This window comes from Lontra canadensis, unplaced genomic scaffold, assembly GCF_010015895.1.
Source record: "Lontra canadensis isolate GAN:19392208 unplaced genomic scaffold, GSC_riverotter_1.0 scaffold4, whole genome shotgun sequence".
NCBI classification, from domain to species: Eukaryota; Metazoa; Chordata; class Mammalia; order Carnivora; family Mustelidae; genus Lontra; species Lontra canadensis.
Genome location: NW_022630998.1, coordinates 4,951,509 through 4,978,801, shown reverse-complemented (window position 1 = coordinate 4,978,801; position 27,293 = coordinate 4,951,509). Strand labels below are relative to the sequence as shown.

The 27,293-nt window shown below is 40.7% G+C and overlaps 1 long non-coding RNA gene across 1 annotated transcript in view; it reads left to right on the top strand.

The window, feature by feature from the left end:
- The window catches only part of LOC116859561, a 116,767-nt gene that overhangs the window by 75,006 nt on the left and 14,468 nt on the right, over positions 1-27,293 (top strand). The window contains exon 2 of the long non-coding RNA XR_004381184.1: positions 23,073-23,256. This is a non-coding gene — a long non-coding RNA (uncharacterized LOC116859561). The remainder of the gene's footprint in view (positions 1-23,072; positions 23,257-27,293) is intronic.

Here is a 27,293-nt window from a genome sequence, read left to right as displayed (position 1 = left end):
TTTCAGCAACCATGTATGTTTAGGCAACTCTTGTTTTTCCAGGCCAAACACTCTCACTTAAAGATGGCGGCACACTGACATGGCATTGCATCTTTCCAGTTTTTAAAAATGCTTTCAGTTCATTATCTTACATTCACTTCTCAAAATGATCTTCTGAAACAGACACAGCAAGCATCATCATTTTTGGCTTTGTTTTAACTAGCTCATTTCGTGAAAAATAATACTCGCGTACCCAGTAACAAATTCAAGGGCATAAAATGAAAACTAAGTCTCTCTTAACTGGCCCCACCCCTAAATCCCCTGAGATATAACTACTGTGAGGGGTTTCCATATGTCCTTTCAGAAATCACTGTGCACCCACGAGCACAATTTTATCTATATGTGCCCTTAAAAAATGAACTCACACATCTGTGAGCAGGCTCTTCCCTGCTCTGTGCTTTGTTTTTTTCAATTGGAAATCTTCAATAAGAACATACAGAGCTCAACCTCATTCTCTGCTTGACAGTCTATGTAACTAGTCCCCTAGTGATGGGTATTTAGGTTATATCCAGGCTTGTCTGTTATAAACAGTGCTGCAATGAACAATATTAGCAGAAAATGATAACATGCTCTCTGGTGTCTTTCAGGTCTATGAAGTAACTTAATCCTCACAACCGTTCTATGTCTATCATTACTTCATTTTACCGATGAGAAAATCGGCAGAGACGTTAGGTAATTTGCCCAAATACATACACCTAGGAAGTGATAGAGCACAGATTTGAATCCAGACCATTGGGCTTCAGGACCTAAGCTCTTGACCAAGCACACTGTACTTACTGCCTCTCTGTGTTTCCTGTGTACGATTAGATCTGAGAAGCCAGGAAACACAGCCAGACAAATTGACCAAAGGGTTTGTGCTCACTGTTGCCCAGGCAGCTAATGGTGGAGGGAGACTGGCCATGAGCCTCCCAATTCCCACCCTCTTGCTCATCCCCTCACCCTTGGTGACATACCAATGCTTCCAGAATGTTGTCTCTTCGAATTCCTGAGAGGTTCTAAAGACTTTAGATGGGAACAGAGAGTCTGCAGGAAGCAGAGGTTTAGGAGTCTTTCACAGATGTGGGGCAAGGGTTGAATTTATTTCTCCGGGTTTGAACATGCAGCTCCCACACTAGTAGATTCTGTAGTTAAGCAAATGTTGCCACAGAATAGCTCTCATGTAAAAATGTACTTTTTGAGTGGACAGTTTAGAGAAAAACTACACCAAGTTTTATTCCATATTACCATTCATTTTTGTCTATTACAGCAAAGAAAAACTTATTAAACCATGAAAGTTTAGACAAAAGAAAAGTATGTCCAATTTAATCCTACATGACGACTCATTTACCACAGTGGCATGAAACCAACATTCTCCCCGCACCCCCCACCCCCCACCACCCGACTTGAGAATCACAGCTGCATTCTAAATCTGAAACCATCTTCCAAAGAGCTGGGCTGCATTTGAGAGTTGTAAGCAAAACTATTTTCAAGCACCTCTTGCATTTAAATAGTTCAAGAATCTCCCTCAGATCCTCATACCCTCCCTAGTCCCGGCCCCACCTGATCATGAATGCCTTAGAGTAAAAGGCTGCAAGCCTCCTTAGAAACCACGTAGTCTAGTCTTTCACCATCATTAGGTCTCACATTGCCCAGTGCTTTACTATCTTCCAGTCACTTTTCCAATTATAAGTTCCTGTGACCACTGTGACCCACCCCCACCACCATCTCGACAGTAGGTATTATGTCTTCACAACTAGGTGGATGGTGGTAACATTTAACTGAGACTCAAAGGTGGGGAAGGAACATGATTGGGCAGGAAAATCAGAGGTGTCTGTGTGACACCCAATGGAAACCATCAAGTATGTATTTGGATATATGAGGCAGGAGCTCAAGGGAACTCAAGGCCACAATTGCAGACTGGGGGGGCGGGGAGGGGGAGGGTCAACCGTTTATATTTGGTGTTTAAACCAAAGGACTGGATGAGTTCACCTAGAGAGACCAGATGGTCAGAGAAGAGAAGGTCTGTGATGGAACTTTGAGGAACTCTAACATTTGGAATTTACGTAGGGAAAGAAGAGGCAGCGAATGAAATTAAAAAGGAGCCACCAGAAATAGAGGAAGCTTGTGACACTACACAATCCAAGAAATGCATTTCAAGAAGGAAGGGGTAGCCAGCTGTTTTGAACGATGCTCAGAGGCGGGATAATTTGAGGACACAGAACTATCCTCATCACTCACAGCCTCAGACCAGGGGTGAGCTACTCCAAAGAGCAAGCAGATGACTCAAGGCAGCAACTAAATATTTCGTCTGTTTTAGGAGACATTTTATTTAGTGATCCTCAGATCTGTGTGCTTCCATTTACCTGAGTCTCTCTCTTCCTACCTCTTTAGATTTATGGTCCCTTTCTTGTTGACTGTACTTTTGGCTTCAGTCCAAGTCCCTGAGCTCTTCTAGCCCCAAGGAAGCTATTTATTATATTAGTTTCCAAGGTAATGTATTAATGTTTTAGGGCCGCCATAACAAAGACCACAGACTGGATGACTTAGAAATTTAAATCACCACTCTGGAAGTTAGAAGTCCAAGCTCAAGTGTCAGCAGGCCAGTTTCATTCTGAGGCCTCCTTGGCTTGTAGATGGTCGTCTTCTCCCCGTGCCCTCATGTGGGCTTTCTGTATGCACAGCTCTATGTCCTAATCGCTTCTTATAAGGACATCAGTCATATTGGACTAGGGACCACGCTAATGATCTCATTTAACCTTAATTACTTCTTTAAAAATACTGTTTCCAAATACAGTCAAATTCTGAGCTACTAGGCTTTCTGGCTTTAACATCTATTTTGGGAAGACACAATTCCGCCCATAACAGGTTTATTATTTTTTTCTCAGATCCTAGACATGACTTAAGAATCTTACTGCCACAGGCCTACCCTTCCTGGATATCCAGGTCACAGATCTATACAATTACTCAAGTTCTAAATTCTGCCTCTTGACCTTCTATCTTTTACTCATTGCTTTCCTCTCTCTTGCAACCTTTGAACTTTCCTTGGGTCATCGCTGAGACTTTACTCTGATTACTTGTGTATAAACTTGTCATACTGCTGACCTGCTAAACAACAATTCAACAGGGATACATAGACTGACCCCAGGAAAATTCAAATGATTGGAAACATTAATAAATTACCTGTCCCCTGCCTGCTCTCTCTCCTTCTAATTTATCCTACATATTAGTGCCAAAGTAACCTTCCTATTAGAACTGATCTTGGGGCGCCTGGGTGGCTCAGTGGATTAAATCCCCTGCCTTCGGCTCAGGTCATGATCCCAGGGTCCTGGGATAAAGCCCCGAGTCAGGCTCTCTGCTCAGCAGGGAGCCTGCCTCCCTCTCTCTCTGCCTGCCTCTCTACCTACTTGTGATCTCTCTCTGCTAAATAAATAAATAAAATCTTTAAAAAAAAAGAAAAAAAGTACCGATATCTTATATTTTCCCTACCCAAAACCACTGATGATTCATCATGGTCAACAAAATCCAGCCTCAATTTCGAATTCAAAGTCTTTGGCAAGCTGATCCCTACTCTGCGCACACCCCAGTTCTATTTGCTATTTTATAAGAACATCTCCTCTGCCTTCCAAACCCTGGTTATTGACTCAAACCAGAATAGTCTGCCTGCAGTGATGTCCTTTTGTTTCCCCATTCTGTGTCCTTGTCTGAATGTCCAACCCATTCTCCAAGGCTCAGCTCATCTACAAAAAATATTTCCAGATTTCCCCTCTGCCTGAGTCATAATCTCTCCTCTCCTCATTTTTATATTTTGAATCTAATCATAGTATTCATTGCTGTTTGTTTGTTTTATATTAAGGGTGTCTGTGTGTGTTCCCCACCATATCATGAGCTCCTAAATGATCAGGTCACATAGCACCTAGGACATAGATCATGCTCAGTAATTGTACTAAACTGAGAACCTTTGTGTTAGAAGTTCCATCCTGGCTTTTAATCCAGTTTTGGCTGCTTATAACCTTGGGCAGGTCCCTTAACTTCCGTTGGCTCCCCTTTCTTCATCTCTAAAATAAGATAAATCATATCAGGGATGCTGTGAAAATTAATTATTTATCATTTTGAAAGTGCCTTGAGATCTTTAAAGATTGGCATTTCTATTTTTGTGGCATCTTTCTCACTAGAGCTGGCAGTTCTTTTAAAAGAAACATGCAAAGGAGAGGCATGGACTGTTCAAAGAACAGTTTTTTCAGAACCGGAAATGATTATATCCTGTATTTCAGACAAGGTCATCTTTTACCCTCAATAATAAATGATGGAGTCTTGAAGAAACCTGCTTTTCCTACCAGTGCGTTTGAAGTGATTATAGCATTTATGTTGAATTACAAAAAGATGAGTAAGTATTCTATCATGCGGAGAACAGAAATTTCCCCAAGGGAAGAAATAAATGAAAAAAAAATTTTTAAACATACCAAATGTAAATGACCTTTACAGAAAGAAACCTGCTGTTTATATGTCCTGGTCAAGGCTAGTAGTAGAAATACTTACTTGAGTAATTCGTTCATTCCAGGAGTCTCAAGACATAGCCAAAGTCAAGGGCAAAGGGAACAAAGTCATTGATACATAATAACTCATGTTTCATACACATTAACTCCGTCAGTCTTCCCAATACTCTCATAAGGTACTCAGGCAGGTCTTACTAAACCTGTAGTATGGTTGAGCAAATGGCAAGCCAGTGCGGTTGTGCAACTTATCCAAGGCCATCCCACAAATAGTGCAGCCAGGACTCAACCCGCACTCTTGACCCAAGTCCAGGGCTCCTCTGCCTCACCTCACTCCATCCAGCCCTAGTGTTTGGAGCACTGTGCACGGGACACTGGGCTGCCTGAGAAAGATAACACAGGAACAAGGAGGATGGGAAGGCAGAGAATTTCCTAACGTGGCTTCAAGCCTGTATTCCCCACCAGGTCCACTCGCCGCTCTGTGTAGGGATCCACCATTTCCCAAATGCCAGAGCTCTTGGTGCTGAGGTGAGCTTTATTTCCCTTTATTTCCCTCCTCCTTCACCTCGGGCAGGGCTCTCCTCCCCTCCTGGCTGCTGTGTGGCAGTAACTTGGAAGTAGTGACATGAAAAGTACCATCTGGGGGGTTATAGAGTTTATACCCCCAGTAGCTTCCCCTGTGGCTCTCTGAAGAGAGGACTTGGCACCCAGAGACTGCAGCTCCTACAGTCTGAGGGCAGACCCTTCAAGACATGTCCATGCTCCAGTCACAAACCTCCTGACTTCATATCCATTCTCTTCAGCCTCTTGCTCTGAAAGCAAATGTGAATGAGGCTATTGAGGAAGAAGGTCAGGAGTCCCTTCCATCTTGATGGAAATGCAGTTGTTTCCCATGGTTGGTTCTCCCCCTTGCGCTCCAACAGCACTTTTCTGGCTCTGGCAATATTCCTCACCTTGGGCCTTGGGTTATGGTTCTCTGTGGATGTGTCTTATCTCCCCAGTTGGAGCATAAGCTTATTGAGAGCAGGAAAAATGTTTACTATGGTGGTGACAATAAAGGCCAGCACTATTTACTGAAAACATATAGAGTGGTAGGTGTGGCGCTAAACACTTTACATATCAGGTGTCATGAATCTTTGTAACAGCCTGTGAGACAGGTGTCATTATTTTCATCCAGACTTTATAGCTGCGGAGATAGAGAAATGGAAAAATCACTTGCCCTAGATATCACATTTAATAATCATCAAAGCCAGGACCAAGAGGAGGTCTATCACCATCCTTCTGTGTAACACCTGAATGACCACGTAGACCTAGTAGAAGGGCACTTAATAGGGTGCCATAAATATTTTCTGGATTTTAGAAAACTGCTGTATAGTTTAATTTGGAAGACACATTATAATAGCTAACATTTTCATTGCCAGGACCTGTATGCAATCTCTCCCCCATCAGCTTCCTTCTCTCCCCCAAAGCCAAACATCTTTCTCTACTTTTCTCTCCATTTGTTTGTTGAAGAAACTGGATCACTGTGCTCCTCTTGCAAAGTTTCCTCTCCACTGGATTTTGTCCATTGTATTACCTAATCCTCATAACAATCATACGATTAATCTGAGTAGGTACTGCTATTACGGACCATTTGCAGGTGAGAAAAACATGGCTCAGAATGATGGAACTTGTGCTTAAGGTGATATAGGAAATGTTAAGTGAGGACACAAACCTGGGTCTCACTGACTCCGGGGAGGTCAAATAGCCTCTCCTATCGGTTCACCCAGTGAGCCTTCACCAAATGGGTATCAGTCTCTGTCCTGTAATTCATTTCACCACTTACACTGAGAACCAAAACTTAAAACAGAAGAGCATGTAGATGTTTTATGTTTGTTTGCCAATTTTATGAGCGTTATAACTAACATTCAGTGTTTGACTGAAGAAGCATAGCATACACAGTTCTCTAAAATGATCAACTTAGAAATTGGTGCTTAATCAAAGACCTTATCATGGGTAGTTAACTTATATGTGTGGTTTTTTTTTCTTTACAAAGCTCTTTAACTCATACGATGAAAAGGTAAAATATATAAATTCAAAAAAGATTTGGCCAAAACAATAGATCCACAGTGGCTTATGGGGGCACCTGGGGGGCTCAGGTGGTTAAGCGTCTGCCTTCAGCTCAGGTCATGATCCTGGGATTCTGGGATCGAGTCCTGCTCAGCAGGGGATTCCACTTCTCACTCTCCCTCCCTCCCAGCTCGTGCTCTCTCTCCCCCTCACTCTGTCTCTCAAATAAATAAATAAATAAATAATCTTAAAAAAAAAAAAAAAAGATCCATAATGGTTTATGAAAGGACACCAAGGGTATATGTGATAAATACCCGGTTTTTTAACATTGTAAATAGAAGTAATAAATACTTATTTCTTTAACATTTGGGGAAATTTTTAAAGAATAAAGAAAATAAAGCCCACCCGCCAAGGCCTTGCCCTTGAATCCCTCACCTTTTGAGGTTGACAGGAAAAGCAGCCAGTCTCCTCCACATTATATGACGGCAGAGGTGAAGTTTGGCTTGTAAGTGGCAAGAGTCTGATTCCCACTGTGGAATCTGTGGAAAAGTTTCCAGAGGGGATAGATCATATGTTCACAGGCCCTGGGTAGGGAGACATTTGAGATAAGAAATAAAGTATCTAGTGCTAATGGAGTAAGAGTCATTAAAACCTGGAATGAAGATCAGAGAAGGACACAAATCATAAAACACAGATATTCATACTTGTAAGAATGAAATGGGGAAAAAAAATGAAGATTGGAAGACAAGGGATGTAGGTTTCAGTTTAGGTGGGTTCCAGAAATTTCTATACGAAAATACTTGCATTTCTAAAGATGGAGATTTTGACCCTTGTAGGAGGAGGTCAGGTCACAGGATGAAATGGAACCTAAGACACTGAGCCACAGACAAAAGGCCTCACCTCTCCCAAAGATGCCAAGCCAGAGGTTAGCAATGCCACAACCAAGACTACTCCAACCACTCCCCGGAACCTGCCATTGCAGACCGATCCTGACTTCCCCCTGCCCAGACCTTCACTCTTGTCTCACTCATACTGCAGTGCACCCAGACTGTTTCAGGCAGGTTTCCACTGAGACTGGTAACAGATCTGAGTTTAGAACCTTGTTACTCAAAGTGTGGTCCCTGGACCAGCAGCACTAATGTCATCTGGAGGCTTGTTAGGAATGCAGAATCTCAGGTCCCACCCCAGACCTTCTGAATCAGAACCTGCATTTTAATAAGATCCTTAGCTATGTAATTAGCTTCTCTCAATGATGATTCCGGACTCAAGGCCCTGGCAGTCTTTGGAAAAACATCATCCAATTTCTTCAATCCAGACCTCGGGTCCCCCCTTTCCCCGGTGTCCTGTGACACGTTCACCAAACCATTTTACAGGACACTCATGCTGGGGAAAAAGCAATGAACGAAACAGACAGCAACCCTTACCCTCACGGAGCTTACATTCTGGAGGCAGGAGATAGACTGATAAAAATATATAACTAAGAAATGAAAAACAAACAACAAACAAACAAAAAAACCTGGTTTTCTGTAGTCACCTCTACTCAGACACCAAGGTCAGGGCTGGGGTCCTCTGTATAGACATCTGCTGTGTCTGGCCTGACATGCACCCCCACCCCCTCTCTGTCTGCCAATGAAGGAGAAAGGCCTTGTGGACCCCCATGCTGAGAGCTGGCATAAACAATCAGGGTCCAACAGTTCCCTGGGCAGATGGAAACAGTTTGACATTGCCCTGCAACTGGCCCTTCTCCAAATGTAGTTCCTCCTGGAGATAGTCACCGTTTTAAAGTTACCCACATGCACATCTGTCATCTCACCTGTAGTGCTTGTTATGTTATTTAATGAGTGGGGCGTAACAGATCAGAGTTTTATAGAGAGACCCAATAAAGCAGGCCTACTGATTTTTTCCAGTCATAAGACTGCTCCACAGGCTCCTTTGCTGGTTTCCCTTAGGTCATTTCCACACTCACAAGAGCCACAAGTGCAGGAGACAGAGGGAGGCCTTCATTTCTTAAGAGCCAAAGTGACAGCAGGCTCAGCATCTGGTCGGTCTGATTTTAAAATTGGGGCTGACCACAGTTCATTTGGGGGAAGTTTTATAATCATTATTTTTGTTTAGGCAAAATGCTCATATATTAACCATAAATTAATTTGAAGATTTTTCTATCAAGAGAGAAGAAAAGCAGACTACCAGCAGAATGGGACTAAGCAGAAAAGTGAAAGAAGGGGAGGGAATATTTCTTCACCAGCACAAAGGAAGTCTTAACTCAGAAGCCTGCTTCAGCCAGAATCAAAGAACAGTCTCTCTTTCTCTCTCCTTCATAACCCTGGCCCAATTTGCTTTTAAAAATTCTGCAGCCTGGTATGTTTACAGAAATCCACTCAAGCATACATAGTTCCATTTCTTTCTTCCAGAAAGATTTTGATTTTACGGTTTCAAAAAATACACCTATCATGTCAGGCCTGAATGAAATAACTATTTACATTCCTTTAGTTCTCCCAATCTTTACCCACACACACAAATACTTTTTTAAAAAAAAACATGTTTCTTATCATTGAATATGCACAATTTTGCTTTCCACATTTTTAATTTTGTGTTTCTACTGGCGATTTTTTTTTTTTTTTACAAGTCATCAAGTATAACTTGGGAGCCTGTTCTCTAATTCTTGGGCTTCAAAATGGAAGAGTTCTATTATAAAGGGATTAAGTTGTTGTAAAAACTGAGTTGCAAGAGTTACTTCAAGTGAAATATCTGCTTTATTTAGTTTCTGGCTTAAGAGATGCTACTTAAGCTTCATGGAGTCCTCTCCCTGGTCGTCTGACTCTGTCCTTTGCTCTATGTACTTCATGTGGCATTCCTAAACATGAAATGCCGATGTAAACTTTATAGGAGAAAAAGCTTTCCTAATAGATTTCAAACAGAGAAAGTTGAAACTATAACCCTGATCATACAGAAGAATCAGCTAGAACCAGAAGGAAAGACAGACGGTGGTGTTGGTGACAATGGGATTTGAAAATCCAGAGAATCCGAGAAAATTTTAGAAGCACGTTGAAAACAACAAAGGGGTTCCTCAAGACAGCCTCAAAGGCTTCTATTGTCTAGATCTTGTTAAAGTACCTCTATCAATTCAAAGCATTAACCTCTCTACATTGTTCTCTTTATAGACAAAATGTGAAGGGAAAGGACATTACTGAATAAATTACTCTTCACTGTTGTCCAAGAAATTATGACAGATGATGCCCTAGGATCCCCAGGGCTTATACATAATAGAAAGGAGTAAAGAGCAAAATTTTACATCTTAGGCCAGTTTCAGACAAGAAAATATCAAATTTGGTAAATTTGGTAATGGTAAATTAAATGGTAAATTAAAACTTTTTCCACTCTCCCACCAGTGCTTCCTGGGATCATATTTAAAAAAGAGAGCAAAAATAGCATAAAAGCCAGCCCCAAATTTACCAAAAAAGGACTAAATTAGGAAGTGGAAAACACTAATGCTATTGTATTGTTGTCTACTGTGCTTAACAAGTTACCCCAAAACTCGGTGATTTAAAACGACATTGATGTCCGTGGTTTTTCCGAGTCAAGAAGCTGAGAACAGTTTACCTGGGTAGTCTGGTTCAGGGCTTTCCATCTCGAAAGACTGGACTGGGCCTGGAGGATCCTCTTCCAAACTTGCTCATTAGACTCATGGCCATTGTCTAGTTCCTCACTGGCTGTTTGCAGAATCATCAAGTGGATCTCTCTATCAGGCTACTCAGTCTCCTCATGATGAAGAGCTTGGCTTCCTTGAGAGTAAATGATTTGAGAGAGAGAGCAAGAAGAAAAATAGGATGCCTTTCACAACCTAGACAAATATCTTCACTTCCACCTTATTGTATTTGTTAGAAGACCGTCACTGAGTCCAGGTCACACTCAAAGTGAGGGGAATTTGCTTCTACCTTTTAGGAGGAGGATGTCAAAGATTTTGTGGATATATTTTCAAACCACAGTACAATAAGCTTTTTTTAAAACCATGAGGAGTTGGCAGTGTGGAGGGTTGGGGGAAGGATACCATCTTCTAGAACAGCAGAGAAGTTAGATACACAAGAAAGCCCAGCCCCCAACGTCATTGCCACCCCCAGAAACTAGAGAAGGCCATCAACAAAACCCTGAGAGTTTTCACCAGTACTCCCAAATCTGGAGCGAGATCTGTACAGATGTATGTATCTCTCCTTCATCTTCCGAATGAAGAATAATAGGGACGGATATGGATAGAGAAAGAGACAGAATAGAGAAAAAAGCAACATTACTGACTCTCTCTGGAAAGTGTGAAAGACTCCAGGATTCCAGGCTGAATTGGGGAAACAACCCAAAACCCAAGGGTACCTTGGGGCTGTACTCACACCCCCATCAACCTTCACAATTACTCTGTTTGCTTTTCAGGCTTCCAATTCCAAGCACCTCCAACTCTCTGGGGACTTTTCTGACCAGCAAGGCTCACTTAGCCTGCTGAGGGCAGGCAGGAAGTACTGGGGCATTAATGCCTCCTCCTAGCAAAACTCAACCAGTGACTTGACAACGGGTGGGATAAATATCCCACCCCTCCACTCCTCATGATGCTCGCTCTGACATCTGTTCTGTACGGTCTACCAGAGTTCTCTGGTGGGATCAAGCTCACGTTGGCCACACAAGTGCCCTACTCCATAGCATGCCCTCGCTGTTCTTCCTCCCTCTACCGGCTTCCTTCCCTTCCTCACTTTTCCACTCCCCTATCAGTGCTTCCTGGGATCATTTCCCAAAGAAACCACTTTTGCTCATTATCTTGCCTGCTCTGAGCTTCTGTGGAAACCCAACCTACAAGCCCTGAGCCACTGAAGAGAGTAGAATAAACACCCGCATGAGAAGTACAAGCTCTAGCACAATCCCAGAAGGGTGAGTAGAACCCAAGTAGTGTCAAAGATAACATACTCATCATTATCCGTAATATGATTTCATTTTTATAAAGATATTTTTCTCTTGCTCCCCATCCAGACAACCAGCCAGCTACCATCCATCTCTTGTTCAGCTATGTATAGACACCAGAGAAAGGTGTCTAAAATCATGCTTTCCTAATGTTAGGTCTAAAGATCTCTAGATGGTGCAACCTAAGGTGTTTTAAACCCTTATACTCTCCTTTTCTACACCTGTACACATTCTTTATAATAAGCTTGTGCCATTTTTATGAAAACAATAATGATTTTTTTTTAAAGAAGTAAAGACTGCAGACAAATATGCCACGAGGTGTACAAGAGTATTTCATTTTGTATATATTTTTTCTTATGACTTTTTATGTTTTTAGTGAGAAACAATTTTCTCCTCGTCTCAAATCAGTGATGAGTTTTTATTTTTTTTCTTTAAGATTTTATTTATTTGACAGCATGAGAGGGAACACAAGCAGGGAGAGTGGGAGAGGGAGAAGCAGACTCCCCACTGAGCAGGGAGCCCGATACAGGACTCGATCCCAGGACCCTGGGACCACGACCTGAGCTGAAGGCAGACACTTAACAACTGAGCCACCCAGGTGCCCCAGTAATGAGTTTTTAACCTGAAAATACACAGTGCTGACAAAAAGCAGCAAAATAGGTAGTTTTATATATTACAAAGCAGGGACCTAGGAATTTCGCTATAACAAGGTCTCCTGATAATTCTTATATACATTAAAGCTTGAGCCCTACTGGCCTAAGCAAATGAGATTCATTCATTAATGCTTCCTGAGTCCCTACTAAGAATCAGGCTCTATTCTGTGCACTGGGGACACAGCTATAAATCTGTAAATAACACAGAAAAAGTCCCTGTGCTCATGGAGCTTTTTTTTTTACTCAAAAATTTTATTTATTTTATTTTTTTAAAGATTTTATTTATGTATTTGACACAGAGAGAGAGATCACAAGCAGGCAGAGAGACAGGCAGAGAGAGGAGGAAGCAGGCTCCCCGCCGAGCAGAGAGCCCAATGCAGGGCTCAATCCCAGGACCCTGGGATCATGACCTGAGCCAAAGGCAGAGGCTTTAACCCACTGAGCCACCCAGGCGCCCCTACTCAAAAATTTTATAACAATATATTCATGATAGTATTATTCATGACAAAAAGTAGGAAGTACAGGAAATGCTCAATGATATTTCAAAGAATGGCACAGAACAGTGTTCACCATGTGTTGTCAGAGGAAAATAGCTGTGATCCCTTTTTAAAAATATACAAATGCATTGATAAAAAGAGTAAGATATATATATACAAAATATAAGAGGGAGATATATATACAAAAATACTAATCTTTATGGGGTGCCTGCCTGGCTTAGTCCTGGAACATGAAACTTCTTAATCTCAGGGTCGTGAGTTCAAGACCAATGCTGAGCATGTACCTACTTAAAAGTGTATATACATTAATCTTTATTATCTCTGAAAAACATGATTATAGATTATTTTTATAATCTATATATTTTTCTTTATATTTTTTGGTAATTTCTAAATTTCTGGAATAAACATGAATTACTGACATAATTAGAAGAAAATACAATGTTTTATAAAGTTGACTGAGGGGCACCTGGGTAACTCAGTGGCTTAGGCCTGTGCCTTCGGCTTAGGTCATGATCTCAGTCCTGGGATCAAACCCCACACTGGGCTCTCTGCTCAGTGGGGAGCCTGCTTCCCCCTCTCTCTCTACCTGCCTCTCTGCCTACTTGTGATCTCTCTATGTCAAGTAAATAAATAAATAAAATCTTTTTTTTTAAGTTGATTGTAACACCAGGGGAAATGAGAAATTTCCCTATGCCAAAATATGTTCTGATTTAACAACATCAATACAATTACTCTTACTTATAAACTGAAACCTAGAACTTTTGATTCCATTTTGGGAGCTGTTCATTTTCAATTTCAGTTTTAAGGAGATGAGCTTTCAAGTGTTTTCTGTGTTTGGCTAACAGATGAACCCTAAGTACTTTCCAGCTCTAACAAATGGAGAGCTCAGGAAGATTCTTTTTTCTTAAATTTTAAATCTTTGTTGCTTTTTCTGGATTTCAAAAGTAATGCATAATTGTCATGTAAAAATATTTTTTTATTTTAAAGATTTTATTCACTTATTTGACAGGCAGAGATCACAGGCAGGCAGAGAGAAGGGGTGGAGGAAGCAGGCTCCCCGCTGAGCAGAGAGCCCCATGCGGGGCTCTATCTGAGGACCCTGAGATAACGACCTGAGCCAAAGGCGGAGGCTTAACCCACTGCACCACCCAGGTGCCCCATCATGTAAAAATATTAAGAGAAATATAGAACACAGAAAGAGAAAATCAGCCACTCCCCCACCCCCAAGAAAACCACTTTAAAGGATTGGATTGGATTCTTTTGGATTATATTCTTATTCAAGAGATATGTGCTGTTTTGGATCTCGCTGTTTCCTGCTTCCAGATATCACAGTTATCTTTCCATGTCCTCTTATAGAAACTCACTTCATCTTGGGAATGGCTGTATAAATTAGAATGGATGGATATATGTTGATTTATTTAAAGAATTCTTCTCATTTAATCTTATATTTTATAACTGATTATTGCTGATTTTGTAAGAAACCTACTGATTTGGTATGCTTATAGTTACATCTGGCTTCCTTACTCCTACCTCTTATTAGACCTAATTGCTTTTCCTTTGAGTCCCTTAACATTTCTAGGAAGGCAATCATATCATTTAGAGATCATAACACTTTTGTCTCTTCTTGATACTTCTCATCCTTTTTCTTTCTATTTTCTTATGCTTTGGCTAAGACCTCCATAAGAATGATAAATCTCGGGGCACCTGGGTGACTCAGTGGGTTGGGGCCTCTGCCTTCGGCTCGGGTCATGATCTCAGGGTCCTGGGATCAAGCCCTGAGTCGGGCTCTCTGTTCGGTGGGGAGCCTGCCTCCTCCTCTCTCTCTCTCTGCCTACTTATGATCTCTGTCTGTCAAGTAAATAAATAAAATCTTTAAAAAAAATGATAAAAATCATTGAGCAGGGCCAGCAATGTAATTTCGGTAAAAGTTGATCTTTTGGGTTCTAGAACGATTTAGAAAGCTAGTCATCTTTTTTTTTTTTTCCATAATACCCACCACCAGACTAACTCAACCCCCCACCCACCTCCCCTCCAAAACCCTCAGTTTGTTTCTCAGAGTCCACAGTCTCTCATGGTTTGTCTCCCCCTCAGATTTCCCCCAACTCACTTCTCCTCTCCATCTCCCAATGTCCTTCATGTTATTCCTTATGCTCCACAAGTAAGTGAAACCATATGATAGTTGACTCTCTCTGCTTGACTTATTTCACTCAGCATAATCTCTTCCAGTCCCATCCATGTTGATACTGATACAAAAGTTGGGTATTCATCCTTTCTGATGGAGGCATAATACTCCATTGTATATATGGACCATAAACCTATGTGGACCTGGCCCAAGTGGACTTGTTCTCAAACACCACCTTGCTTCCTCTTAATCTGACGATGTACCCTACGGGTGGAGAATTCAAGGTGGACGTTTTTCATTGCAGGCATCAGAGGCAGAATGAGGAGGTACTAGACCCACGGGGGTAGATGGTACTAATTTGCAGTTTCCATCTTCAGGCAGAATCTTGTTCTATTTCTAATTTCCTATTTCTTCCACCTTTTACCCCAAGAGAAGGAAAAGAAAGGACCCCCCCACCCAGTCTGCTTTCTTCACCTGTTTTATCCCCAGGCAACTCTGTTCCCGGCTGGACAGTGGTCGTTTCAGAAGGTAGAGCTGCTACAGAAAGTAGTAAAGAACTTCCTGGGCTAGCCAGTGGCTCTCCAAGTCGTCATGGGAAGGATAACTGAACCTAAAGACTTCAGTAGAATTCCTGATGGGATTTAAGCTGATCTAGAAAGTTGCTCTAAACCGAGTGGGGGATGGTTAATTTTTTTTAAATTATTTCCACTTAACCTAAAAATCAGGCTAGAAAACAGGAATTATGATGGCTTCAGGGAGGAAAAAAAGCAAAGACTGTTTGAGGTCAGCACAATGCTGTCAATACCCAAGTTGGAAAAGTTGGAAAGCTATGCTGTTTTTACTTAGTCTCATCTTGTTCTCAGTAATTGCTTCCTTTCAACCATAAAACTGTTTAGTGGAGAAGAGCTATTCCAAGGCTTCTCTTTATATTCACTGCTGCAAGATCCCATTTTAGCATAATTACAGTCTTGGAGTTGCAGAGACAGGCTCACTCTATCTAGCGATGCAGCTGGCTTTCTCCAATGACAATAGGACGCTCACCCGCTTAGCAACGTCCAAGGCTGTGAGCCAGAGGGAGGCCCTCATGCTGAAATTTTGCCCTTGCTTTGTCGTTACATCCTCTGTGAGAATGGGGAAATGGTTTAGAATATTAAAAAGCACAAAGTTCTTCTATTCTTTTTTGGCTTTTAAAGAGACATGCTGAGATTCAAATGTGGATTTTAGTATCCCAAATCAGAGATTATTCATCTTTTTTTTTTTTAGAATTTTTTTTAAGGTTTTATTTATTTATTTGACAGACAGAGATCACAAGTAGGCTGAGAGGCAGACAGAGAGAGAGGAGGAAGCAGGCTCCCCGCTGAGCAGAGAGCCTGATGTGGGGCTCGATCCCAGGACCCTGGGATCATGACCTGAGCCGAAGGCAGAGGCTTTAACCCACTGAGCCATCCAGGTGCCCCGAGATTATTCATCTTTACATCTCCAACCGATATTACCAAGCAAAAACACCACCAACAAAGGAAAACCAATTTTGCACTGCTTTTCTGTCCTTGCCCTTCTTCTTACATTTCTCTTTTCTTTTTGCGAGAAGACTCAAGAAAGCCTAAATCTGCTGCTTCCTTTACCTGCAGGGTAATTCCGCATCAGCTTGACTCTTTGCTATAGAAATTCTTTTCATGATTTGAAATAATCAATAACTGTTCACACTCAATCTTAGTTACTTGGAGGCTTCTGCTTATATCTACACTGATTTCCCCGTGTCTCAATAAGACCAGGGCCCCACCTTTCTTCTACCCAGCTCACCAGATGTATTATCCCCGTCCCTGAGTTTTATTTATTCTTCCTTCACACAAATTCTTACATCTCTCCCTTTTCTATTCCACTAATCACAACCTTAGATCAAGCCTTTATATCTCTTTCTCAAATTATAACGAAGATTTCCTAAATGGTCCATCTACTTCTGGGATTTCCCTAGCCAAACTCTTTCAAAAGTTTCAGATCAACTTTTTTACAGCAACATTCCAAAGGAATGAACAAGGGGCACCTGGGCGGCTCAGTCCGTTAAGCGTCTGCGTTTACCTCAGGTCATGATCTCAGGGTCCTGGGATGGAGCCCCGTGTTGGACTCCCTGCTCAGTGGGGAGCTGCTTCCTTCTTTCCCTCTATCCTTCCCCCACCCTGTGCTTGTGCTCTTTCTCTCTCTCTCTCAAGTAGATAAATAAACTCTTAAAGAAAAGGTGGGTGGGGGATGAACAAAAAGACTTACAAACTACCCATTATGTGTCAGGTGCCAACGGACATTGCAAAACTTGGATGAAAGATACTCTCATGACTGGACATTCTACTCTGGTCAAACTGGTGTCTTTCTTGGCTCAGGGACAAGTTCCATATATCAATGCTTCTCAAAGTGGGGACATGTGAATTTTTGGGTTTTTTTTTTTTTTTAAAGATTTATTCGGAGGGGAGGGGCAGAGGTAGAGAGTCTCAAGCAGACTCCTCACTGAGCTTGGAACCCATGACAGGGTTGATCTCATGACCCTAAGATCATGACCTGAGCCAAAATCAAGAGTCAGGTGCTTTAACCAACTGAGCCACTCAGGCACCACGACTGTCCAGCTGGGGAGGATAGGGAGTTACTAATCTAGTGTAGATAGGCCAGGTATGCTGCTAAACATCCTACAATGTACAGGAAAGCTCTTGACAACAAAAATAGTATAGGACAAAATGTCAATGGTGCCAAGGATGAGAAAAAATGTTAGTAGTTGACTCATGAGTTGCCCCATCAGTTCAGTGCCTCCCATCCACATCTAATCAGATCCTACCCATTCTCCAAAGCTTTTTCAACTCTACCTCTCCTACTTGAATTCTTAATGCACTTTGGGTCTGTGCCACTCCCAGGAGGTATATCAAGAGTCATTTTCCTTTGTAGATGGTGCTCTGTGTCCCCTGTGCCCTATCTTGTCAGGATATTGCTGAAAGTCACTGGGCCCATATTCTGCTTTATTGTCCATAGCACCAAATACTGGGCCCTCCATGTGTTACCTGTTAGTAAATACTAGTAACTCAAAAGATAAGCCCATTAGCAAAGAATTTGACAGTTGAAGTGGTCAGAGGTTGTGAAACTGATAAATTGGGGCAATTTAGTTGCAACAATCCCATTAAAAACAAGACTAAGAGAAATGGTAATATAAAAAAAGATGGGGTGCCTGGGTGGCTTAGAGGGTTAAGCCTCTGTCTTCAGCTCAGGTCATGGTCTCAGGGTCCTGGGATCAAGCCCCGTATCAGGCTGTCTGCTCAGCAGGGAGCCTCCTTCCCTTTCTCTCTCTGCCTGCCTCTCTGCCTACTTGTGATCTCTCTCTCTCTGTCAAATAAATAAATAAAATACTTAAAAAAAAAAAAAAGAAAGAAAAAGAAAGGGACAGGACCTCAGGAGGTACTGCCTAGGATGAGAGAGTTAGGATGTGCACTTAATCAGACTTTTTTTTTATTGTGGTAAAGTATCCATAACAAAATTGATCATTTGAACTATTTTTTTTAAAGATTTTTTAAAGTAATCTCTACACCCAGCCTCACATATTCTAGAGGCTCATACTCTACCGAATGAACCAGCTAGGCACCCCTCATTTTAACTATTTTAAAGTGTACAGCTCAGTGATATTAAGTACATTCAATTTGTTGAGCAACCATCACCACAATCCATCTCCAAAACTCTTTTAGTCTTGTAAAACTGAAACTCTACACCCATTTAACAATAACTCCCCATTTTCCCCTTTGCCAACTCCGGAAAAAAACATTCTATTTCGCAGCTTTATAAATTTGACTATTCTAAGACCCTCATATAAGAAGAATCATACAGTGTGATGACTTTTGTGACTGGGTTATTTTACTTAGCGTAATGTCTTCACTGTTCATCCATGTTATAGCCTGTGTCATAATTTCCTTCCTTTTTAAGGCTGAATAATATTCCTTTGTATGTATGTACCACATTTTGTTTATCCATGCATTGTCACTGGACATTTGAGTTGCTCCTACCTTGGGTTATTTTGAACAATGCCTCTATGAACATAGGTGTGTAAATGTCTGTTTGAATCCCTGTTTTTACTTCTTTTAGGTATGTACCCAGAAGTGGATTTGCTGGATCATTTGGTAATTCAATTTTCAATTTTTAAAAAATATTTTATTTATTTATTTATTTGAGAGAGAGAGCACAAGTGGGCAGAGGGGCAAAGGGAGAGGGAGAAACAGACTCCCTGCTGAGCAGGGAGCCCAATGCAGGGCACGATTGAGGACCCTAATATCATATCTTGAGCCAAAGGCAGACACTTAAGCTACTGAGCCACCCAGGCATCCCTAATTTTCAATTTTTTAAAAGATTTTTATTTGCTTATTTGAGAAAGAGAGCACAAGTAGAGAAAGGGCAGAGGGAGAGGAAGAAGACTTCCTGATAAGCAGAGATCCCAATGCAGGGCTGGATCCCAGAACCCTGAGATCATGACCTAAGCCAAAGGCAGATGCTTCACTAACTGAGCCCCTCAGGCGCCCCTCAATTTTCAATTTTTTTAGAGATTGCCATCCTGTCAAATGGCTATACCATTTGACATTCCTACCAACTGTGCACAAGGGTTCCAATTTCTCCACATCCTTGATAATGTATTTTGTTTTCTGTTTTTTTATTTTTGTTTTATTAACAGCTATCCTAATGATTATGAACGGGTATCCTATTGTGATTTGACTTGCCCTTCTCGAATTACTCATGATGTTGACCATCTTTGCATGTGCTTATTGGCCGTTTGTGTTTCTTCGTTGGAGAAGTGTCTATTCAAGTCCTTTACCCATTTTTTTAGTCAGGTTGTTTATTTTGTTGTTGTTGAGTTGTAGGAGTTCTTTATACATTGTAGATATCAATCTTTTATCAGATACATGATTTGCAAATATTTTCTTACATTCCTTGGGTTACCATTTCACTCTGTTAATAGTGTCCTTTGGTGTACACGTTTTAATTTTGATGTAGTATAACTGATGTATTTTTTCTTTTATTGCTTGTGTTTTAGGGTCATATCCAAAAAACTTTTGCCAAACCCAACATCATAAATATTTTCCTCTATATTTTCTTCCAAGAGTTCGTGGTTTTATCTCTCAGCTCTTACATTTAGGTTTTTGATCCATACTGAGTGAATTTTTTGCATATGGAATAAAGTAAGGGCCTGAATTCATTCTTTTGCATATGAATATCCAGTTTTCTCAACAATATTAATTAAGACTGTCCTTCCAGGGTGCCTGGGTGGCTCAGTGGGTTAAAGCCTCTGCCTTCGGCTCAGGTCATGATCCCAGGATCCTGAGATGGAGCCCCGCATCGGGCTCCCTGCTCAGCAGGGAGCCTGCTTGCCCCTCTCTCTCTGCCTGCCTCTCTGCCTACTTGTGATCTCTGTCTGTCAAATAACTAAATAAAATATTAAAAAAAAAAAAAAGACTGTCCTTCCTTCATTCATTGGTCTTGGCCTCCTTATTGAAAATCATTTGACTGTATATGAGAGGGTATATTTCTTTTTTTTTTTTAAAAGATTTTATTTATTTGTCAGAGAGAGAGGGAGAAAGAGCGAGCACAGGCAGACAGAATGGCAGGCAGAGGCAGAGGGAGAAGCAGGCTCCCCGCCGAGCAAGGAGCCCAATGTGGGACTCGATCCCAGGACGCTGGGATCATGACCTGAGCCGAAGGCAGCCGCTTAACCAACTGAGCCACCCAGGCGTCCTGAGAGGGTATATTTCTGAGCTCCCTTTTCTATTCCATTGGTTTACATGTCTGTCTTTATGCCAATGCCACACTGGTTTGATTACCGTGGTTTTGTAGTAAGTTTTGAAATCAGAAAGTATGAGACCTTCTTCTTTTCCAAGATTGTTTAGCTAGTTGGGGATCCCTTGAGATTCCACATGATTTTAGCATGGATTTTTCTATTTATGCAAATAACGTTGTTGGAATTTTGATAGAGGTTGCCTTGAACCTAAAGATTGCCTTGGATAGTACTGACATCTTAATAATATTACATCTTTCCATCCATTAACACTGGATTTCTTTCCATTAATTTGTTTTTCTTTTATTTATTTATTTGTTTGTTTATTTGATAGAGAGAGACACAGCGAGAGAGGGAACACAAACAGGGGCAGTGGGAGAGGGAGAAGCAGGCTTCCTGCTGAGCAGGGAGCCTGATGCAGGGCTCAATCTCAGGACCCTGGGATCATGACCTGAGCTGAAAGCAGACACTTAACCACTGAGCCACATAGGTGCCCTTAATTTGTTTTTCTTTAATTTATTTCAACAAGGTTTTATAGTTTTCAGTTTACAAGTCAATCAGATTCTTTTTTAAAGGAATTTATCTTACAAACAATATAATAACAACAGTATTGCAAATTTGAAAATAGAAGTTACAAAAAAAAAAAGTAGAAGTTATTCATCCCAAACCTTACTTCCCAACAGATCATTTGACCTCACTTTTCCTATGTCTTCTTCTAGTCTTATCTGCACATATGTATAATTTCAACATAATTGCAACCATTGCATGAATCCAATTTGAACCTTGATTTCTACACTTACTATTATATTCTACTCATTTCCCATGTTGTCACATAGTCACTTCAACAGATGCTGAAGGTCCTGTACCAAAAGTTGATTCTCTCAAGGAGGAGGAAGTACAACCAGTGGCCTGAGCTTTGGGGTAGGAATAGAAATGGAAATCCTCTTTTTTTTCCTTGTAATTTTCACAAAGTACTGGAAGTAAATACTTAAAAAGCAGAACGAAAACAAGAGTTTTAAAGATTGCTCTAGAAACCCTGTTTCTGTGCTTGAATGAGAATAGTCACAATTCAAGAAAATACATCGGCTGACTTTCCTGGTGCCTCCTCTGAATATTTTCTAACCCTAATAATTCTAACATGTAGCATTTACATTTGGAATCCATCTTGAAAGACAAGAGTCTCTCAAGAACATTTATTTGCTACACTTACCATGGCAGATGATTGAAATATATGTCCATCTGTAACTTCTAGTTACTCAATTTTCAATAGCTATTCAAGGATTCTATGAAATGGGATAAAATGCAATTAAGTTTTTATATGAAGAACAATTTTAGTGATATTCGATTTTATCACCTTTCTTGGAATGAAAAATTAAATTGATGGTGTTGAGTGTTGAACTGGGAGGTATGAATTGGTTAAGACAGGTATGGGAAGCCTTGCCATGCCAAAAGTTTATAATCAGAGTATGAACATGCCCCTACAGTAAAAAGCAGTCTGTCTCCTAGAATTATCTCTCCTCAAGTAGTTAGAAGGAGCCTGTACATACTTGACTGTACCGATGAAAATCCACAGCTTCACCTTTTCTTTTACAAGTTTCTGCCATTTCTTGGAAGAATTTGAGGACTGATGAAATGAATCCAAGCATAGGTCTCGGTTTCTTCCTTTTTCCAGCTTCCTACTACCCACCCACCCCCTTTTTTTCTTAATTTCTAGTCAAAAGATATTATGGACAAAAAAATCCTACTAGGTATCATCCTCATCCTCCTTCTCCTCCTCCTCCACCTTTTCCTCTTCTTCCTTCTTTTTCTTCTCCTTCTTCTGAGATCATTATGCCAGTTTTAAAGCTCTTTATATAAATGCCCCAAGAAGTCACACTTTTCTACTGTGACCACTTTCTCCAGGTTCAGGAATCGAAACACTGGCAAAGCACTTGTAGTGTTCTTTTTAATTAACTTCTAATATTTGTTTCCTACTCAGTTTAAAATGAAGTACTTTCTTAAACCAGAATATATTTTTGCAGTCTTGGATTAAAACTTTTTTTGACTCCTAGAGACCAGCCCTGAAAGATCTAAGACCTTACTTAAGAGGTTAAAATAACAAATACCCTTGTGAATAGCTACTGGAGAAATGGTTAGTTTAACATCTTAGGCCGGATGCCCAACGTGGGCTGCTTCCATCTGTAGTGCACACACACCTTATTGTAAAGTGTAGATGGCCTTTCTCCGATTGACTTATTTCGCTAAGCATGATACCCTCTAGTTCCATCCACGTCGTCGCAAATGGCAAGATTTCATTTCTTTTGATGGCCTTATTGTAGAGTGTAGAAAGCGCACATTTTAGCCAGTCACTTTCAACATACACAGGAGAAGTAGATAGCTCCATTAGGCAATGTCAGAGAAGATAAATGTGTCCAAATTACTTGCCAAAAATGCTTAGTGAACATCAGAGAGATGGGCTCTGCTTTTCAAATTATTAAGCAGGCTATTCAGAAGTACTGAAACATTCATTTTTCATTGCAGATTGTTGACTAGAAGCCAGAGACAGCTGTCTTCCTGTGATGCCCTATGGTGACGCCCACAGGAACTTTCTCCCTTTGGTATTCAGCCCGCTAAAAGGTGTGAAAGGATATGCATCATTTAGCAGCCCTGACATCTAGGATTTGACTGAAGAATTTTATGCACAGAAACATATGGATCCTGAAAGGTCAGTTGTCTACTTTGAGATGAATTTGTTTCAGTAATATCAACTTGTCTGGTTTTCTCTGCACAAAAATCCTGAAAGGGATTATCACAGTCTGTACATGTATGTATGCATTTGTGTATCATAGTCTGTATGTAAACATCTTTCTGGGAGGCAGGGCCTGGATCTAAGCCATGATATACTTAAAATGTAGCATTTTGCTTTGATTCTATATGAGATAGAATGGAGACATTAACCATCTCTCATAAACTATTTTGAAAATGAGGTCCTGGGACACCTGGGTGGCTTAGTCGGTTGGGCGGCTGCCTTCAGCTCAGGTCATGATCCTGGGGTCCTGGAATCAAGTCCCACATTGGGCTCCTTGCTCAGTGGAGAGCCTGCTTCTCCCTCTGCCTGCCTCTCCCCCTGCTTATGCTCTCTCTCTCTGTGTCTTTCTCTCTGACAAATAAATAAATAAAAAGAAAGAAAAGAAAATGAGGTAGGTCCTAGGACTATCTGCATCAGAATCATCTAGCTTTTAAGAAAAATTCAGATTTCAGGGTCTCATCCCAGGTAGGGCCTGGGAACCTACACTTTGGCAAACACCCCAGGAGATTCTGATGCTGGTGACTCCATCATCTCTCAACTGAGGAACCCTGCCTGGGGAGATAGCAGAGCAGCCCTCAGAGTCCTCCTTAGAAGATCTGAGCTCTCTTCTCCTCCTTGGTGTCCTTGGTGAAGGACAGAATTGAGCGTCAACACTGATGCAGTATTTTATACAGAAGTACTCATAAAAAAAAAGAATTAAGTGCAGTTAGTAGCATTATTTTGACCTCTGTCAACTTAGTCCTCTTCTTTTCTCATCCTGGTAGTTCTTCAATTTTTTTCCACAATGAAATGAAGCCTTGTGCTCCAGCTGTAGACATGTTACCCTCTTTTATTTTTCACTGAAGACTGGAGAACTCTCTACCATGGCCACTATGTTTAGGAAATGATTCAATTATCATCTGATTATTCCTTTATTAGTAACTAATAGTGAGGGACTAGAACTGGAACTCCAGCCAGCTTTTTCCTTCTGACCACTGAAAACTCTGAAGAGAAAGCATATATACAATAGGAGAATATAGGAGGTATAGGAGTGTTTTCTATTTGAAAACACATCTTAGGAAACTTGGATAAATAGATGGAGTTCCTCTTCAATACTTTTCTTATTGCTTTGAAACTCCCCACCTTCTCATCAATTTCTTTGCTGAGCAAATGTTAAGTGTTGCCTCTGTTAGCTGTCACCCAGGTGCCCTTCATCTCCGCTAAGGGGCCTCCAGCTAAAATTTTCTCCTCCCTTGGGCGCCTGGGTGGCTCAATGGGTTAAGCCTCTGCCTTCGGCTCAGGTCATGATCCCAGGGTCCTGGGAACGAGCCCCACATCGGGCTCTCTGCTCTGCAGGGAGCCTGCTTCCTCCTCTCTCTCTCTCTGCCTGCCTCTCTGCCTGCTTGTGATCTCTGTCTGTCAAATAAATAAATAAAATCTTTAAAAAAAAAAATCTCTTTAAAAAAAAAATTTTTTTTCTCCTCCCTCCTATTTGTTCTCTTATAAAGCTTTGCCTGTTCATGTATCAATATAAATGCAGAAATCATATATAAAATATTATCAAACAGAATCCAGCAGCACATCAAAGAAATAACACACCAAGGCCAAGTAGGCTTCATTCCAGAGATGCAAAGGTGAGTCAATTTTAGGAACTCTATTAACTTAGTTCATTTTAATAGATCCAAGGGAAAAAGCCAACTAAGATCATCTCCACTGACGCTGAAAAAACTCTTGCAAAGAACATCTGTTCTTCAGAAAACTCTCAATCCTTGACACAATTCTGTATATCTATCTTAGACACAAAGCCACTATCATATTTAATGGGAGCCACCAGAAATATTTCCACCAAAGTCAGATAAACAAAGGATATTTATTTACTCTTATTTCTCTTAAGAGGCATTGCAGGAAAATGATAAACTTTATGGACTTTGGTATTCAACCACAAGGTTCAAATCCCAACTTTGCCACCTAGGACCCATGTGACTGTGGGCAATTTGCTTAGTATTTCTGTGCTGAGTTTCCCTTTCCATAAATGTAGATAATGGTGAGACTTACTTCTTAAGGCTCCTTGCTATGAGATGTAAATAGCTTTATAGGTATAAAGTACTTATATACTACAAGGCATGTAAATACTCAATAACTTTCTACTATCATGACTATTATTTAACATTATTTTTTTGAGGTACAAGTCAAGGAGACAAACCAAACAGATAGGAGAAAGGAATTAGAAGTTTTAAAAGGGAAGACAAAATTACGTACATTTTCCATTGCTGTAATTATAAAACTGGGAAATCCAAGAGGATCTATTGGAAAAACTACCAAAAACTAAGAAGAAAATTCTATAAATAGTAAGTATAAAATTCACATTTAGAAGTGAATAGATGTCATATATATGAAGATGACTTGAATTTTAAAAAAGGCATAGCATGTTCTTAAATAAGATGATTCAGCATCATAAAGATGTTAATCCTCCCTGTGTTAATTTATAAGTCTGACACTACCATTAATGAAATGCAAGGGATTTTTTTTAACTGAATAAGCTGATTCTAAATTTCACAGGCAAATAATCATTCAGGAAGTTCCACGGAAATTCTGGAAAAAAAGAGAGTAAGTGACCATTTGTTCCATCAGATATTAAACATTATAAACCCCTTAGTTTTTTATTTTTTTAAAAGATTTCATTTATTTATTTGACAGAGAGACATAGAGAGAGGGAACACAAGTAGGGGGACTAGGAAAGGGAAAGCAGGCTTCCCGCTGAGGAGGGAGCCCGATGCAGGGCTCAATCCTAGGACATTGGGATCATGACAGAGCCGTAGGCAGACGCTTAACCACTGAGCCACCCAGGTGTCCCCGCCTCTGTTTTCTAAAAGTATATACTAGCTCCTCCCTCAGACCAGGATCCCAGGGCAGAACTGTGTCTCCCCCCTCTGACTGGGACTCCCTAAGGACAGGGCTTTAACTCCCCTCAGACTGGAGCCCCCTGAGGATCAGCTTTTTCCTCAGATTAGGGATCGTCTAAGGTATAGGGCTATTTCTGTCCCTTGGTCTGGTCTTCCCAAGGGCAGAGGGTGAAGGGCTCCTATTTCATGACTCCATTCGCTTTTCTCTTTTCCTTTCCCATAATTCCCAGGGTGTATGGCCCCAGGAGGGCTTTGGCCCAAATGTACACACTCAGGTCAGCGCTGTCCATTACAGCCACTAAAAGTGCCTTTACCCTACCCTTACTGAGTGGCAGCACCGGCCAGTGGGACCACATTATGGCTTTTCTGGGCCATAGGCACTTTTGCCTTTGTGGGCCCCTTCCTCCACAAATACCAAAGTTATGTTTTATAACTGTGTTGGAAAAAATATAAATATATTCATATTATATATGAAAACATTTTATTGGACTTAATGTGTTGGACTAAAGACAAATATATTCATATTATATATGAAAACATTTTATTGGACTTAAAAATTATTTTTTCCTTTCCATTTTAAAATAAATTAAAACATTAGGGTGGCTGGGTGGCTCAGTAGATTAAGCATCTGACTTGGTTTCAGCTCAAGTCATGATCTCAGGGTCATGAGATTAAGCCCTATGTTGGGCTCTTGGCTCAGTATGGAGTCTGCTTGAAATTCTCTCTTTCCCTCTGCCCCTTTCCCTGCTCTAATTCACATGTGCTCTCTCTCTATCTCTCAAGATAAATAAATAAAATCTTTAAAAAAAAATAGGACCCCTAAAAAACTTTTTTTAATTGAAAAAATTAAAAGTATATACTAGCACACACATAGACAGATTAGTGAAATAGAATATAAGCCTAGAAATGAGCCTACACACATACAAAAATTTAGTGTATAACAAAGTTGTCATGTAGAATCACTTGGGAAAGGTGGAACTGTTGATTTTTTTTTTTTTTTAAGATTTTATCTATTCATTTGACAGACAGAGGTCACAAGTAGGCAGAGAGGCAGGCAGAGAGAGGAGGAGC